General features: G+C 38.8%; 1 long non-coding RNA gene across 1 annotated transcript in view; it reads right to left on the bottom strand.

Annotated features, from left to right (window-relative positions):
* LOC130544744 (uncharacterized) overlaps positions 1 to 11913 on the bottom strand; it is a 181824-nt gene extending 169911 nt beyond the window's left edge. Inside the window, exon 1 of the long non-coding RNA XR_008961287.1 lies at positions 11708 to 11913. This is a non-coding gene — a long non-coding RNA (uncharacterized LOC130544744). The remainder of the gene's footprint in view (positions 1 to 11707) is intronic.
* Between the last annotated feature and the right edge of the window lie 426 nt (positions 11914 to 12339).

Raw genomic sequence — 12339 nt, 5'->3', positions numbered from 1 at the left:
TGAAAGCAAAGAAGGGGCCTGAAATGTCAATGTGTGAAAAGTCAAGGTTAATGGAGTGCAAGATTTTTATAAGAGAACCACCACCCTGCAATGACTAATTAAACTGAGTGAGGTCCAGATGGCAAGCATCTTTAAAGATGCCAATTATAGATTCAAATGTTTTTGTGTGACACTGTTTTCCTAGAAAGATTAAGTAGGAATGACGACTTGCTCTTAGTGTTAGGCACCATTTTATTCCACCAAAGATCTGGCCAATGCCTGCCCTTGGCTGCCCCTATGTGCACAATGGATGCTAATTTCATAATATATCCTAGACACAGAGCAGACACCAAGAACATTTAAGTATGTGTGGCCAGCCCAGAAAAAGAGAGTGGATCCTGGTGAAGAATCAGATACCCCACATTTGTACTGATACACTCTGGCACAGTTACTGCAGGCTTGGCTTTCAGCAATTTAATTAACAGACCCTTACTGGATGTGCACTGGCGCCCAGTGAATTTCACCACCATAGCCACTTCCTATAGGAAGAGTCTTGTACGGGTTCAAGGACACAAAAGATAAGAAGAAAAAGAAAACTCTCAAAAAGATGTAACCAAACTGAACGACAGTGAAAAATTTACACTTATGAGGCACATGGACAAGTTGGAATGAGGTGTACCCAATTCTTCTACTTTAAGACACAGAGAAGTCAATTTGATCCTTTTTCTCTTATACAGAGTCTCATATTTAGACGGTATTCCTCAATCTATTATTTTGCTCAACAGTCCTGCACAGCAGACTGATACTACAGATGTTATCAAAATAGTCCATGCTCAAAGCACTTTAACAAACTCTGCATTAAGCTGAATTAAAAAGGGTTCTTTGCTATAAGACTTCTCAGCTCCTTTATCTCACTATGGTATACCATCGACTTCTGGAAAAGGATGAGATATTGTATACTTGTCCTACCTCCAACATACATGTATACACACACACACACATACACACACACACACACACACACACACATCAACGGCTTTCAGACTTCAAATTTTTAGATTTTAGAAATTTTTGTAGATGTATATTGAATGCAAAACTAAATAATTAAGGTTTCTAGGAAGAAGAAAAATTAAAATTCTGACATTTGGGAACATTAATCTGGCAAAGGAATCAGGATATCATGGAACAAAGTGATAAAGCAAAGAGATTAGCTCAGTGTTTGGTTTGTTTCTCACTATAATCCTTATATTAGATATTTAAAGACTGCTAAAGAGAGAGCGGAAAGAGAAGCATGGATATAAGAGTCATTCAAGAGCTGGGGTGCCTGGGTGGCGCAGTCGTTAAGCATCTGCCATGGGCTCAGGGCGTGATCCCAGCGTTCTGGGATCGAGCCCCACGTCAGGCTCCTCTGCTGAGAGCCTGCTTCTTCCTCTTCCACTCGCCCTGCTTGTGTTCCCTCTCTCCTTGGCTGTCTCTCTGTCAATTACATAAATAAAATCTTTTAAAAAAAGTCATTCAAGAGCAAACCTAATGGTCTGTGGATCTTTCTATGCGCTGAGAGCAAGGAAGAGGTCAAAGATAATTCTGAGGTTTCAAGACTGGAGCGATGATATATTAATAAAAGTTGGGGTGGGGAACTGGAGAGAAATTCAGGTTTTTACTTGTGGAATTTGAAGGAATGGGCATCTTTTGGAGATATGTTGGTAAAATGGAGAGCGAGCCTAGCAAAATTAACACAAAATACTCAGAGATACATTTTGTTCCAAAAGGTAGGAATGTTAGGCTTTTGAAGCCAGTGACGGACCTGCAGAGCTATCCTGTGTGATAGGAAAGCAGACAGTAAAAATGACAGCAGCGAAAAACCTGAAGGGCTAAGGGGAAGATGTTTTAATGGGTACTCTGTGCCTCCAGGGCCACCTAAGGGAATCAGATAGGGATTAGTGTATGCACAGTGGGGGGGGGGGGGAGGGAGGTGGTGCCGTAGGGGGTGGTGTTTGTGTGGGCGTGTGAATAGTTGCTAAAGAATTCTTTCTATAAGGAAACATGGAAATGAGCTGACTTTCATGGACGTTAATAGTCATAATTTTGGATAGTATTACTGAGCACGTATTAAAATAATCTTCCTGGTGATGGGTAGTGAGGAAGGCACTTATTGCATGGTGCACTGGGTGTTATACGCAACTAATGAATCATCGAACTTTACATCAAAAATAAATAAATAAATTGAAGCTTTCAATTTTTTGAAAAAAAAATCCTATAAAAAATAATCTTCCTATGCAAATACCACCCTTTCCTTTATTAAGCAATTGTATTGTGGTATATTGTACATATCTTAACATCTATCCATTTAAAGTACAGAATTCAATGACTTTTGGCAAATTTCCTGTGCTGTGCAGCCATCAGCACGATCCTGTTTTAAAACACTTGCTCAATGCCAATAAGATAGGTCATGCTCACATAAAGTTAATGACTGCTCCCATCCCCAGCTCTAAGCAAACAATCCTCTACTTTTTTTCTCTCTACATTTTCTGCAGGTACCTTCTATTCCCATCGTTATCTGAGAAAACTATGTTATCTTTTTCCTCATTCTAAATAAAATTCTTCCAATCAGGATGCAATATAAGAAACAGAATGTCTTTGAAAATCATCACGAAACAACAACGACAAAAACAAAAAGTAGTTGACACCAGAAACATAATCTCTACAGAATGGAAGATGGGAGATATTTCCTACACTAAGTTAGTATTTTCCGTGTTCAAAAAAAAGTGTCCCAAAAGGAACTGAAGGTGACACTTTAGTCTAAGAAGCAAGATCCTACAAGAAACCTGGTACGGAATCTGAAAAAACAAAGTCAACAAACAAACAAAACACAACAGAAACAGGCTCCCAGATACAGAGAACAAACTGACCACTGTCAGAAGGAAAATGGGGCGGGAGGATGGACAAAGTAGGTGAAGGGGATTAAGAGGTGTAATCTTCCACTTGCAAAATAAATAACATATAGGGGTGCAATTTAGAGCATAGAGAGTATATAGTCAATAATGTTGTAACAACTCTGTATAATGAGAGACAGTAACTAGACTTAACTGCGGGTGACCATTTTATAATGTATACTAATGTCAAATCGATATACTATACACCTGAAACTGACACAATATTGTACGTCAAGTACTGGAAGGAAGGAAGGAAGGAAGGAAGGAAGGAAGGAAGGAAGGAAGGAAGGAAGGATGGAAGGAAGGAAGGAAGGAAGAAAGAAAGAAACCTGGTACCAGGAAGAAAATAAGGGACGTTTTACTCTGGGCTGAATTTTCAGACGTCACTAGCCTGGCTAGGTGAGTTTGAAGAAAACTCCATTTGGCATTCTCCAGAAGAAAGCCTGATAGGCAATTTCACTGCAAAGACAGCCACTGTGGTCAGCAAGGTATTTTGATTTGGCCCACAGTTCGAGCAGGGGGCAGAAATGGGCCACATGGAAATTGGCGCTCAGAGGAATTGCATCTGGAAGGCAAACTTTCCAGGCTGCTGACGGCTCAAAATGTCAAATTGTTTGAAAAAACAAACACTCTGACATAACAGATCCATGCAATGAAGTTTTCAAGATGTTCCCAACAGAACAGCATGCAGCAGTTGGCATGATAAACCTATTCCCCAACCAACCCCCAAATGCTGTCCCAACAACCAAAAGAAGATGATGAAACTTTGAGACTTACATAAAGTTGTTGAAAAATCAATTCCACCAGCTAGATTTCCCCTGCTCTTCCATTCATACAGTAATAATCAGATATTCTCTGTTAGACTCAACTTTTTTTCAAATGGCCCAGCCTCCGACATGTGGTCAGTGCACATTCCTACACCCTGAAAGGACACAGTCTAATATTCTACATGTACTGAAAGATTAAGCCTTACAGATATTACAACGATAAGGCTCAGACAAAAGTAAAGAAATCAAAGTTACCTGTGAATGGAATATTCCTTCAAGGAGCTGAGAATCGATAATCAAGCCTGTGAATCAGCCATTGGACTTTTGAGATAAAAAGAAAGTTGGTAAGAAGTAGGAGATGGTAAAACTTCTGGGAATTTCTAAAATACAGTCCAATTATACAAAGTATAAAAGTGAGCTTATTCTTTCGGAAGATATTTGTGGTTCACTGGTAGGCTGCTTGGCGATTCAATTGTGGTTTCTTTATTCTCACTCATCCTTAAAAAATGTGATGAGTATAATAAGCTATGTATCCATTTTCAAGGCACAGTAAGTATGAAGTCTACCCAGCTTCTATCTGGCAAATGTCTTCCTGTCTCTGCAAATTTCCTCCATCACTCAACCCTGCGCCTGGCATTCCATTACCTTCCTCAATCACCTGTCTTATCGTTCTGGTATCAAATCTATCAAGCTTCAACGTGTTTTTCAAACATTCATATCTTCTCAATTTTGTTTTGTGTCTATATATGATTAAGAAAACAGGGGCGCCTGGGTAGCGCAGTCGTTAAGCGTCTGCCTTCGGCTCAGGGCGTGATCCCGGCGTTCCGGGATCGAGTCCCACATCGGGCTCCTCGGCTGGGAGCCTGCTTCTTCCTCTCCCTCTCCCCTGCTGTGTTCCCTCTCTCGCTGGCTGTCTCTCTGTCACATAAATAAATAAAATCTTAAAAAAAAGAAAACAAAAGTCTAAGAAATACAAGCATGGACACTTTGAAAAGGTCATGTGTTAGGCATTTGAATTTTCCAGATTTTTCAGCAATGTAAAGAAGGCAAAGAAACCCGGACACAGGAAAAAAGCACAATTTGCAGGATCAAATGGTAACGGTATGTTTAGTTGTAAGAAACCACCAAACTGTCTTCTAACATGGCTGTACCATCTCACACTCCCACCAGGAACGAATGAAAGTTCCTGGGGCTCCACATTCTTGCAAGCATTTCACGCTATCAGTGTTCCTATGCTTTTAACAATAACATCTGGGGGCATGTACATCTGATGCGCCAACAGGATGATCACGAAAAATTGATTTGGAAAAACAGACAAAGCAAACTACCATGCCTAACAGTTAGTCCTTTTTCTACAAAAAAAAGATTGTTTTGTTTTAATTTTAGGCTTTTCCTTTTTTTTTTTTTCACTTGTTTTTAATCACATGGATAAACATGATTCTTTTAGGAAAAAAAAAAGGAGAAACAAAGTACAGATAAACAAGAGTAAAATTCATCCATAATTCCACCTCCCAAAATAAAAGAAAAACACTACCAACAGTTTAGTTTATGTCCTTCCAATAACCTTGTGCAGCACACACATGCGTGCATGTACAGACACACACCCACACAGCACACAGGGTATCCATTAGTTCTTGCTGCATAACAAACCATCCCAAAACTTTATGACTTAAAATAACAATCATTTATTTAGCTTATAATTCCTTGGGTCAGCAATTTGGGCTGGACTCACTTGGAAGGTTCTTCTGCTGCCTTAAGTAAGTTAAGGGACTCTTCTTCTTGGGATTGCCTGGGGATGAGTGGCCCATAAGGGTCTCATTATCCAGCCAGTTTATCTGGCCTTGCTCTATGGTGGCAGTAGCAGGGTTTCCAAGAGAAGAAAGAAGGCAAGTCCAATGTACAAGCCCTTTCTAAGCCCCTCATTTAATCATGTATACCAGTGGTATGTTGGCAACACGATTCACGTGGCCAATCCAGAGTCTGAGGGTGGAGAAACAGACTCCATCATCTGATAGGAGGGTTTGGATTGGGAGAATGTGTGGCTATGTTTGTAGTCATTCATAATCCTGCCACCCAGGGGGTGAGGTACTACTAACATTTTGGTTTATATGTTTTTCAAAAACATAAACCCACACTAAATTAAAACATATTGTAAGTGATCTCCATATCAATACATATTGCTCTACCTCATTGTTTTGTTTTGTTTTTTTTTGATAGTTAGGAATTTTATTTTTTATTTATTTTTTAAAGTAAACCCTACACTCAATGTGGGGCTTGAACTCATGACCCCAAGATCAAGAATTGCGTGCTCAACGAACTGAGCCATCTGGGCGCTCCCACCTCATTGTTCTACATAACTGCAGAATGTTGCGCCAAATACCATAATGTATTTGACCCCTATCTTGATTCAACTTTAGAACGTTTCCAATTTTTCTCTATTAGGCTGTAAGAAACATCTTTGTGCATTCATCTTTCCATCTATCCATGATTATTTTCTTACATAGGTCCTCAGTTAGCTTATTTTCACCTTCCAAGGCTCTCAAAAAATGCAGCCGTTGTTCATTAAGAGACATGGGGAAACAGAGACAGTAGGATGGAAATAAAGCCCAGGATAAAACCCTGACTATTTATTACAAACTTGTCACCAACACTAAACAAATTAAAATGACAAAGTAAAAGTAAATATAAAGATAACTATAAAATCATCATGGAATCCCACCTGTTTATAAAGAATAATTTCTAAGTATATTCTCAACCACTTCTGCTTCATTTATTGTTTCAAACAGGCAATATGGGACTATTGGGACTATTTTTTACTTATTTTGGTGTCAGCCTAGGTTGCTGGAGCATTTCCTTTAGCAACGTGTTAGTCTCTTCCTCAACACATCCTGAATCAGCTGCGTCCAGTTCTTACTGGTTCTGGGAACCGGGGCTCCTCTACCTTCACTGCCTCTCCCATATGAGTCCAGAGCCTAGAAGAGATCAGTTTACCCAATTTGGTTTCACTGGCAGTGATAATCTTGGTGTCATGGCTCAGCCTCCCCACCTGCTTTTGGGCCTTTTCCAATTCACTAAGTACTTCCTCTTCAGTTTTTTCCATTTCAAGAACAAGGGAAAATCTCTAGCACTTGATGTGCACCTGTATGCTGTGGGTACTCAACAAGCAAAACAGGAGAAGAAATAAAATAAACACCTTATTATAGTCAAGCTGGACTAGGTCCAAGGAGATGTCTAAAAGCTTTTGTCTGCAGAAAACTGAACTCTCGGGGCTGATAAGGTGACTGGATGTCAAAGGTGTAATAAGAAATAAAGTTCTTTAAAAACAAACTGCAAACACCATAAAATTGTATTGTTTTCAGCTTCCCTACTGAGTGGCTTTGTTATGCGTGTGCATTACAACAGACAGCTATGCCAAGGGAAGACAAGAATATTCTAAGCTTGTCATGTGTTTATATATGACTTCCGGAATTAAGGTTGCATGTATGAATTTTTTACTCACCCTGCATAATTGATAGGGTAAATCTGGGAAAAGAGAAAAGTGAAGGGCTTGAAATTATGCTTCATTTGGCTGTTTTTCTTCATTGTGTGATAGTTGCTGCTTAAAAAAAAAAAAATCCGTTCTTTCCATGTGGTGTTTTTAAGTTTCCATGGCTATTTTTCAGGCTCCTAATTCCTAGTTTGTGTATTGGGTTTTCTTGCATTAGTTTTACTGGAGACATAGGGCAAGACAACGCTACACCGGATAATTAAATTTGCTCTTTTATAAAGGATTTCTATACGGAAAGATTAAGACAAAACAAGGATGGAAGATCTAAAATCCATTTGTGACACAGTGCTATAAGATTGGAAAGGTCATTGAGATTTATTTTAACCCAAATAGTACAGGATGGAGGTCATAAAACAATTACATGATTTACTTATTATTTCTTCTTCAAAATGATTATAAAGATTAGAATGCAATGTCACCATTTGAGTTGTCCTTTACCATTACTCAAAATCTTGTTCAGAATAAAATGAAAAGTATCGAAGTCTCTGGTCACGTCCCTAATTAGTGCTTAGCATCTCTGGGATTACATTTTCTCCCCAAAAAACAAGGAATGCCTCCATTCATGGAGAAAGACCAGTTTCATTTTAAGCATGACTACTGATGTCCATGGCAAGTCTGCTGACTGAAAAGAAAGTGTTTATTGATTCAACCTTTCCATAACCCTCTACTAAAGTAAACATGTCTGAGACAACTAAGCAAAACATCAAATTTCACTCAACTACCATGTGGCCCTCTTGCTTAAAGAACTTGGCATGGGCCACTCTCCAGTCAAGGCCCCAGTAGTAGAGAAGATCTGCATTTTGTATGTACGCTAATCCCCCACACCACGAATTTTTTCTCTCATGTCCTCCCTCATGTCTCTCCTATCTTCAGTTAATTGCTGGTGGCTAAAAGTTTATTATCATCCTCACTAGGTACAACTGTTGTAGCACATGCTGGTTTCATCTTGTTATAAGGTGGTATAAACATCTTCTCATGGGAGATGAGAGAATAGGTCTGCATAGTTTCATCATCTTTAGAAAATTTCACTTTGTTGGTAAGGCTGTAATCATGCATCACCCATGACTTTCAGGTTTGATTCTAAACAAGAATTTTGTATTTTCAATATCTAAATCCCCAACCAAACATCATGGCAATCTGCACTGAACCCCAGATTTTACTCAACATGGGGAAATTAATAAACTATCTTCACATTCTTATATATAACTTTCATCCTATATTACATCATCACTGAGGCAGGAAATGATTAAAGACATGCACATATGAGAATTAGTATTATATTTGTATTGGCATTTACACTTCATTTATTCATTCAACAAATAGTATTGGTCATCTACTGTGTGTGAGGCACCATACTAGGTGCTGAAAACATAATGATAAATAAAACACATTCTCTAAAACTCACGGTGCTAACTCCCCAGGAGAGAAATATAAAGGTTGTGTCGTGTTAACTACATATGAACATGGTAAACAAAGGAAAAAAAAAGTGGTTCATTTATTTTTGATGAATATGTGATTTGTTTTAAAAAGGCATAGTTTTGAGTTTGTCTTCCTTATAAAGATTTTTTAGTTTCCATTGCTCCCTAAAGCAACTCTTGGAATAAAGTGCAAGATGATGCCGTTCTTCCGGGAGAGTATGGCTTCCTTTTTCCCTTCTACAGTAGTAGAACCATGGATTCACTTAATCTTAAAGCTATATAAAACTATAAAGGTATTTATATTTAATTTAATTTATATTTAATTTAAATACATCTTAGGACATACTCTCTGGTACATCATTTCAGATTATACTTTTTGGGGGGGGGTCAGAGTTCATTTATTGCATTCTATTTCTCAAAGAGGAATTATAATAATGACTCCGAATGAGATTTTTAAAATGTGGATCAAAAACAACATCTTACACCTTGGCCTATATAGAAAATCTGGGTATAAAAGTGTAAGCTGGCAACGGAATGGTGAATGCTGCAAACCATTTCAATGCTGTTGTTGTATTTCTGTTCCATGTAACAGAAAGCATTTGTCATCAGTGGTAGAACAGTTGTGCCAGTAGCCTGAATGTTTCTCATGAAGAATCTGATAAAGATGCCCAGACCTAATGTCATTGGGGGAAATATAGTATGTAGTTTGGGGACACTCATTAAATCTCTACTATAAGGAGAAGGCAGATGTTTTATTCTTTTTGTTCCATTCTAAATAAGATAGGTTCTTCTTTGAGTAAGCCAAGTCTAGAGGAGTTACAGAATGCAAGGACAATAACATACAACGAGCAAAAAGATTTAAAATAGTTTCAGTATTTTGTAAACATCTCTGGTAACTTTTTCAAGGGATTATTTAAAAAGTAGAATTAACCATAGTCAGGCTGGTGAGATACAATCAATGTTTTACTCCATTTCACTGCCCTACCTAGGACCTATTCAGAGAGTTTCCTTTTGAAGGTTCAACTCACTAGAAAGTACATCACGGTATCTTGTCCTCTCACCTCCACCTCATTATAGTGAATCAGTATTAGTCATGCAACCCAAGGTGGGCCAGACCAAGCACCAAACTACCAAAAATGTTTTTAAAAACATACATTCTGAAATGTGTCTGTCTTGGTTGGAATTCAGCTTCTATCTTGAGTTATGTGACCTCAGTCAGATTATTCAATTTCTCTGTGCCTCATTGTCATCATCTATAAAACTGCATGATATTAGAACCTGTGGGCTGTTGTTTGGATTAAATGTGAAAAGAGGGGCGCCTGGGTGGCACAGTCGTTAAGCATCTGCCTTCGGCTCAGGGCGTGATCCCGGCTTTATGGGATCGAGCCCCACATCAGGCTCCTCCACTATGAGCCTGCGTTTTCCTCTCCCACTCCCCCTGCTTGTGTTCCCTCTCTCGCTGGCTGTCTCTATCCCTGTCAAATAAATAAATAAAAAATCTAAAAAATATATATATAACCATTTAAAAAATAATAAATAAATAAATGTGAAAATATGCTTAATGAGTTTAGAAAAGAGAATGAGATATACTCGAAACCACTAGTTACTGCTATGTGAGTTGAGTTCTGTTGGCACATGAACTGGGAAGATATAAAGGGGTTAGGATGGTACTCTTTCCCATGTGTGGGGAGAGAAAGAGAGTGAGACGTGAGCACAGAGGTAGAAAAGACTCAAGGGGACACACAAAGAGAGATGAAGAGATTATATTAGTCAGGGTCTGGGAAGGAAACAGATGGCACATTTAAATATAGATAATTTGAGGAGGTTTGACTAATAGGATTTGATAATAACCCTAGGCCTAAAGAGTGGGGAGAAAAAGAAGTTGCTAGAACTAGAAATGAGAGATTCCGGTAGCTCTGTATTGGATCTGCTCATTCCAAGAAGATTGACAGATGTAGTCAATCTAGGTGAACCTCCTGGAGGGTACCAAATACTTCAATTTCACTCCCCTTATCTCTAATCTTCTACCAAGGTTTCCCACTGGCTGAATCCGACCGGGACCCAGAGAGCAAGAAAACCATGTGATAGCATCCATACAGGTCAGCCTGCAGGAGCAGGTTGCTGAGTGGAGAAGGGCAGAGAATGGATCTGGAGGACCCACATAGAGGAAGTCCTGCACACACACCATCTGGGCACAGAGAGAAGACACCTACTCTGTGCAAGGCCTCTTCTGGTTATGACACATCCTGTCTTTGGGTCTTTCCAATACATTTCCTTTTTAGTCTAAGCTATACTGAGGAGTTTTCTACTATTTGTAACAAAAGCCACTTTGCCGTAAGCAGAAAAGTTTCAGTGACTACAAAATACGAATAGAAAGTCTATGGGCATAAAGTCAGAGAAAGAGAATCATCAATTTTGCCTTATTACAGTTTTTAATAGAACTTTCAGAGTATAAGGATCACATTCCTAATGGCAGTTTATGAACACTCATTACCCCAGTGCTGACAACTAAGCCGTGAGAGCTATGGCTTAAACTCTCCACTTTTACTTAGTGTCTTGAAAACACTGGAGAAGACCAAGTTACTGGCATCTAAGAAGCTCATGTAATTAAAGATATTGTCACAATCTCCAAGTAGCTCACAGCTGTCTATGTTTACTATTACCTAATATTTCTATTAGGTCTTATTTTCTGACTTTGAAGTTACCTGGGCTCATCTCTGAACCTTCTCCAGATTTCCTTTACCTCTATTCAGTTTATGAGCCTAGAAAGAACAAAAGCACGACCAACCCAATATAGTAAAAGTCTAACTAGTACATTACCCAAGGCTGGGTTTATGACTTCTCCTTGCTCTGCTGCCAAGAAGCTCTCCTAAGCTTCATAAAGACACATACAGAGTTGTATTAATACATTCACAGAACACACACACACACACGCATGCACACACACATCTTGTTTTTTTTTCATATTGAAGCTTTCTTGGGTGAGAACCATACTTGACTAATTATACTCCATGTCCCAACCCCCACAACAAAAATTTCCAAAGAAAACAGTTGAAATCTCACCATGGCCAGTGTCTGGATGAAGCTGTCTTGAGAATCATGGAATGAGCAGCTCCCTCTGTGGGGGGGAAAGAAAGTGATTATGTCGCATGCAAGGCCTTTAAATCGAGGGAGAATTAACTCAGCTTATAATAAATCACTGTTGACATCCTCACTAAAGACTTCATGCTCTCCCAAGCCAGGGGGAATTTTTAGCTGGCCAAGAAGGAAACTCCACAAACGCTGGCTATTATTTGAATGTGCGACCTTCATATGAGAGATTCTGAAGGGTTTTCCCAATACGGTCTGAACAAATTCCACAGAGAATAGCTACCCTACTAAAACAAACAAGGATTGATTAATAACTTATTATCATATTTTACAATTGAGACTTTGGAAAATGTGTAACCACAGGAGGCCTGTCTTCACCTCACTTATTTTTAACTTATATATTGGTCTTTCACTAAGGAAAAAAAAGTCAAAGTCAAAAGACTGAGGACAGCAATCCTTCTTTCATGGTTTGAAGAAGAAAGATATATTTTTTTTCTTTGTACATTTCAAGTAAGAATAATGGATCTACCAACTCTGATGAAATTTTACAGACTGTAGAGCATGTAAGTTGCTCTTATGTACTGTCTCATCTGCTCCCTGCAAAG

This window comes from Ursus arctos, unplaced genomic scaffold (genome assembly GCF_023065955.2).
Source record: "Ursus arctos isolate Adak ecotype North America unplaced genomic scaffold, UrsArc2.0 scaffold_24, whole genome shotgun sequence".
Lineage (NCBI taxonomy): Eukaryota > Metazoa > Chordata > Mammalia > Carnivora > Ursidae > Ursus > Ursus arctos.
The sequence above is the reverse complement of the archived record's forward strand: the minus strand, read 5'-3'. Positions and strand labels throughout refer to the sequence as shown.